This window comes from Kogia breviceps, chromosome 4, assembly GCF_026419965.1.
Source record: "Kogia breviceps isolate mKogBre1 chromosome 4, mKogBre1 haplotype 1, whole genome shotgun sequence".
Taxonomy (NCBI): Eukaryota; Metazoa; Chordata; class Mammalia; order Artiodactyla; family Physeteridae; genus Kogia; species Kogia breviceps.
Genome location: NC_081313.1, coordinates 19,438,896 through 19,445,130, shown reverse-complemented (window position 1 = coordinate 19,445,130; position 6,235 = coordinate 19,438,896). Strand labels below are relative to the sequence as shown.

At 38.2% G+C, this 6,235-nt stretch overlaps 1 pseudogene; it reads right to left on the bottom strand.

Moving 5' to 3' along the window:
* Positions 1-850: 850 nt before the first annotated feature.
* LOC131754962 (centrosome and spindle pole-associated protein 1 pseudogene) lies at positions 851-4,539 on the bottom strand (annotated as a pseudogene).
* Positions 4,540-6,235: the final 1,696 nt, after the last annotated feature.

Sequence of the window (6,235 nt, the reverse complement as noted above, 5' to 3'; positions counted from 1 at the left end):
TTCTGTGTTCTTTTGCTGTGTTGGTTTGGAATTATAGATTATATTTCTCCAAAATACACTTTCATTCTTATCTCCATATCCCTCCAACTTATAAGTTATATTGATCTAAATTATAGGTTTATAACCTTTTACTCTTCATATTAGAAAAATAATGTGCACACACGTAGACAAATTTACTTCTTCACCACAGCGTTTTTGTTGTTGTAATAAAAATAATTTATTTTTATCAAGAAGTAGTTAAATCATATAAATAGCAAATGTAATGCCTTCATTGGCACAAAAATAGAGGCAGAAAGATGTGACACTTAAGTATGGCTCACGGGAATATAATCATTAACAACTCCCATCATTTGTACTGAATCAGTAGTTAATAAATGACATGGAAATAAGCACATTTGATTCTCTCATTACATAGCAACAGCTATAACCAGTATATTTACTAAATGAAAAATTATTCTGAATAGTGATAACAACAGCAAATGTACATATGACAAAGTATTCTGGTTTTACAGCACTGTTAAGACACTTGTTTTTTATTCACCTTATCTTACTGAGAAGCAGAATTTTAAATAATGCACATACGGTAGTTGATTCCAAGAGCTCATTACCACCCTAATTTATGGCAAAATTTGTGCAAAAATAATTCTATACAATTCTATATTATATAAATTAATGATCATGTCCTTTTATTTATGTACATACTATATACATCATCATGGAAAAAAATACACCTTACATACAGATGGAAGATAGGTAACTGCCAAGTATGGGCCAAAAGTAGCACATATCATTAAGGTTCAGATTTCACATTCCTTTCACTTTAAAAGGCACTACCGGGTCCAATACAGATTTATTTTAACCAAGTGAAAGTGCCTGGTTTTACAGGGACCTGCTGCTGCTCCTGCCTCAGCTGCTCCGCCATGAATCGTTTCAGCGTTTCTGAGGTGTCCGGGCGGAGCCAGGGCTCAGTTGCTACAGAGTTCGATCCGCCGTCACCCATGTGCTCCATGATGTCATCAGGGTCGACCAGTGAACTCCCATCATCTGTATTAACAGGTTTATTCTGAAGTTCATTCAGTTTTCGCATTCGTTCCTCGTTTCTCATTCTAAGTTGATCCATATTTACACTGGATACAGATTTTAAGAGAGACCACCTGGTGGGACGTTAGGATGACTGTTATCAAAGTCGAGTCCTTTCAGTTTGTCCCTCCTGCGCTCCCTCGCAGAGGGCAGCTGTGATGGCACAGGGAGGGCGTCATCCTCGATGGCAGGATATGTCTCGCTGTACGCACCAATAAAAGCGCTATCAGATTCCAGTAATGAATTTTTCAAGAAATCATCAGTGTCATCTCTGGGCATTCTGTGGTCTCGTACTTCAGTGCTTGGGACAGCATCCAAGTCAACTTCAGCGCCTTCCTGCATTTTTATTCTATTCAGTCTCTTCTGCTGCTCTCTTAGCAAGGCTTGCTGATGAATCTCTAAGGCATGATAATCTCTTGGAGGATCCAGGTACATAAATTTCAAATCAATTCGTGTTTCTGAATTTCTATCTTTCAGCTCATTGAAGTCATGAATATTCTGAAAAGTAGTAGTGTCTAGGCCCTTAGGTGACTGTCTTCTGACTGGAGCCTGTAACCGATGTCTGGCCATGTCAAATACATCCATGGGATTCCTTTCTCTTTTTCTTATATGAGCTTCATCTTCACTGTCCATGTGCAGCAACTGCCCTTGCAGACGCTGCTCTTCACTACGAAGCTGCTTTCTCATTTCTGATAATTCCATAATTACATTTTTTTTTTTTCTCCTCTTCTGCACGAAGCTGATTTTTCCCGGCAGGTACTGGAGGAGACTGTGCCCTGGACATGGAACTTTCTTGAATAAAAGAAGTTATAATGCTGTCAACTGAAGGAGGTCTTTGGAGTTTGCTTGCAATCTTGTTCTGAAGAGCTGGAACTACAGGAGAAGGCTGTCTCAAGTGCCTTCTTTCTTCACCAATTATACTTTCTCTTTCATAGTAGTGCTGAAGTTATGTTTTTCTGCTTCTTCTTCTTTCTTCTTTCTTTTTGCTTCTTTTCATCTTTCTTCAGCTAACCAAATAAGCTCTTCATTTTTCAGCCTTTGCTCTTCCTCTTTCTCCCTTTTCTTTTCCTGTTCCTCTTCATACTCTTGCTGAATTTGTACTCTCTGTTCTGCAAGCCATTTTTCTTCTTTTTCTTGGGCAATTCTGAATCTCTCTCGCTCTGCTTCTTCTTTGTTTCTTTTCCTCAATCTGAAAATGAAGAAAATTCTTGTATAATTCCTGCTGTTTAATCTGAAGTTCAGTTGGAAGCTCACCAAAAATATTTCCCCAAGCAAAAGGAGAGCTCTGTGTTTGCATATGACCTGAGTTTTTATTTGCAGAATCTTCTAGGTTCTCAGCATTTAAAGTGGCTAAATTTTGGTCTAGAGATACAACAGCCCTTTTATCTACATGTGTTCTTGCATCTGGGTTATGGTAGGCATCCATATTTTGTCTGTGCATCCTATTCAAATCAGTTATCAGATTTCCTTTTGCATCTCTCAGAGGAGCACCACCTCCGCCTTTCCCCCAGGGGTTATAACTTCTCATTTCAGCTTCTAATTTAGCTTCATACTCTTCTCATTCTTTCTTTCTTCTTTCTTCTCTTTCTCGAATCTGCTGCTGCAAAGCTTCTTGGTAAGACTGAAGTGACTGTTTTGAAGGCTTTGGTTTACCTTCAAAAAACAATCCTGAATTTATTGCTCGATGACTTGTAATTTTCAGTTCATTCTGTCCAACCGTACTCACAATAGGCTGTGCTGGCTGGTGAGTGACAGGGGCTGTAACATAAGCTGCAGGCTGTACTCCCATCATTCCTGAACCATAGTAAGCAAGACTAGGATCCAACATATTCCTGGCCGATAAAAATAGTACGCATCATCGTAAGGAGTTCGACAGTTGGTAGCCAAAGGTGGTAGTAGGGGAGGTGGAGGCAGAGGAGCTATGCTGGGAGGCACCATTTCACCAAGGGTGCTGCTGAGTCCATTGTGCAGATCTTCATTCTGAGATGGGATGGAGTAAACTGATGAGATGGGTGGGACAGATGGGGCAAAGGAGGGAGAGGTGTCTGGAAAGCTACTCTGGGTCTTTCAGGTGGTATCGTCTCTTTGAAGTGTCTTGGTATCACACTAAACTGCTTTAGTATATCAGGTGATTTCTCAGGGTCTTGTGCTCCAGAAGCTGCAACCCTGAGATCCAAATCTTTTTCTCGTCTCTTGTTCTTCTGTTGTTCAGCCATTTGTTCCAATAGTTCTCGTCTATACTTCTCTTTCCTTCTCTGAATAAGTTCTCGATCTTCACCTCCAAAGAGCATCCCTGCAAAAGGACTACACATCTCTCAATTAGTAGGTTTGGATGGTTCATTGTCTCGAGCGCTTTGATTTCCAGCAGATGAAATTCGTACGTTTGACTGTTCTGTGACATCACCACCATACTCCATAGGAGGCACATTCCCTCGTCTGTTCCCGTATATCCTGTCATTTGTATACACTCTCAAAAGTCTTCTATCAAAATCACTTTCCTATCTAAACCTCTCGTCCATTTCTTCCCTTACTTCAGGATCTTGGCCTGGTCTATAATACTGTTTATCAAAAGCACGATCCTCATTAAACCTGTGAAATCTTCTATCTGGAATGGCAGTCTTGCTGACAAACCTCTGATGTTTTTTATTGGAAATGCTCACTTCTTTAGTTTTTTTAATGACTCTTCTATTATTCCTTAATTCAATTTCATCATCTAGTTTTCGGTATCTGTCCTCTTCTAGTCGTCTTTGGTTTAGAAGCTCTTCATATGCCTCTGAAGGAGTTAAGACATCTTTCCTAGGACCCTCTGAATTTTCCCAAGATGACTGCATTTGTGAAGGTAAATTAGGTTTAACCTAATAGGTGTTTTACTTCTTTGATTCTTGTGCTCAGTACTCTTTTCTACCTGTCTGAACTTTTCCATGGATTCTTCTTCCTTAGCCCTGAGAAACTGATTGTATTCTTTGTTGCGTTCAAGTTTCAACCTTTCCTGAGTAAGATAGTGTCTGTAATCTTGCCGCAATTCTTCTTTCAGTTTGTTTCTTCCGTTTCATAGTTTTCCCCAAGTGGTAAACTTAATCCATAATCAATTCCTAAGGAACCCTTGGTCTGTTGACTGTTTGATGGTATGTTTTCCTTAGCCATGGAGATTAATATTTTACTGTTTTCAGAAAGCTTCTCTGATGCTGTTCCCTTCATTTCCATGTAAGGTGGATCACTTTCCAATTCTGCTTTGTCTCTGGCCAATTTGGCTTTTCGCTTTCAATAAATTCATCCAAATTAGCAGCCACGTTGCAGATATCAGGAAAGCGGGCTCCCGGGCTTGCGTCGGGGAGACACACAGCGCTCTAGCGAGGCTCTTCACGGTCCGAAGAGGTGGCGGCGGTCGCCCAGTGCAGAAACAGGGTGACAGGCTGCCTGGCCCGGGCTCCGCTTCTCAGCCACCACAGCTTTTTGCATTTTGTTTATTTAATCAATTTTAGTTCCATCCCCATGAAGAATATCTTAAAATTATTTTTTCCAGAAGAATTGGTGAAGAGTAAATTCTCTATTGTCTTGTGTGCATTATAGTTTTTATTTCTGTGGCTGTTTTAAAAATACTAAGTCTTCCTTAATTCTTCTTCTGTGATTTCTATTAGACATATAGCTTGGGCTTCACATCCTAATCTCCTGGCTCCTGAAGTCTTTCATATTTTCTGATGTTTCACCTCTCTGTGCTGCATTCAGTGAAATTCTCTGTCATGGGGGATTATGTTTTCAAAGGGTTTTAATGACACATTTAATTTTTTGCTCACATTTGGTGGGCTTAACTTTTGTGTGAAAATCTTTTCTAATATGAGCTTTTGGAGAATCATTATTTTATATTTAAAAAAATAGTTTCTGGCAGGGGGTCAGGTAGCATTTATTCTCACACAATGTGAACCATGTAAATTCAAACACCAAAACACCATGAAGCCCAGTGTTTTTAAATGATCTGGAGATCCACAGCTGAGGGAAGAAAATATAATACATGATGGTCATATTTTATCTCTGTGATAGTAGAGTTATTGTTTTAGTTTTTCCTAGTCTAACATGTCATTAGAAGTATAGTTTCAGAGTGAGTATTTAATTGCAATTTGCTGCTTTTATAAGGAGTCAAAAATTTCTCAACTTTCATAGCTTTACATTTTTTATTATTTTTAAAGATATTATTGATGTGGTCTCACACACTGCCAGAACAAAAAATAACCTGGTCGATTTCTCATGTAATTATTGCTCAATCAATATTAACATATCCTTAGATAAAACTAAAAAATTATTAGAACCTTATCTTATTTTACATACATTCATACTAGCCCAAGACTATACTTTGAAATAAAGTCTTCTTTTTTTAGAAATTGAAAATACTATAATCTGTATAATTAATTCACAAAAAAGTTTCCTTGTTATATGAGATTAAGCTCTAGTCAGTTTTTTCTTATAATAATTTACTGACTGTTTACACTTTGTGGAAATACATCCACATTAAGCTTGCAGCAATAACGTTTCCAAAATGCTATGGATTTTATTTTATGCAGAAATAAAACTTCTTAAATTAACTTCAGCTTAAAATGATTTCCGTGTGCACTTTTTCACTGTGTAAGCATGCTAGAGAATTAATGGACAGTGAGAGGGCTGTGGGTTCCATCCAAATACTACCGATTGCTCACACAATTGATAAATTGAGAAATTACTCTTGAGAACTGTATATTACACTGAAAATACAGATGTGAAAAATCCAAACCCAGCCCCTTACCTCACAGAATATTTGAACGTAATTTTTTTAATGTCATATGAACACCATTTATTTTCCCTCAATCAATATGAGAATACTATTATTTCTCAAATAAGAGGTGTAACCCCAACAGAGAGAATGTATTCTGCCTAAAAATTTCTGATCTATGAGTCACAGAGAAACTGTAGCCAAGATTTTTAAATTTCCTGTCTAATGCAGTAAGAATGGTATTTGAAATAGTGTGTCACTCCTGAAATGCAAAGAAAATTGGAATTTTACAAGTCTGGCTCTGTGAGGAAAGAATGAAAGGAAGGAAGGAAGGAAGGAAGCAAGGAAGGGAAGGAGGACGGGAAGAAGGATCGAGGACTTCATGCATTAGGCACTATATTCAAAACAGAGCAA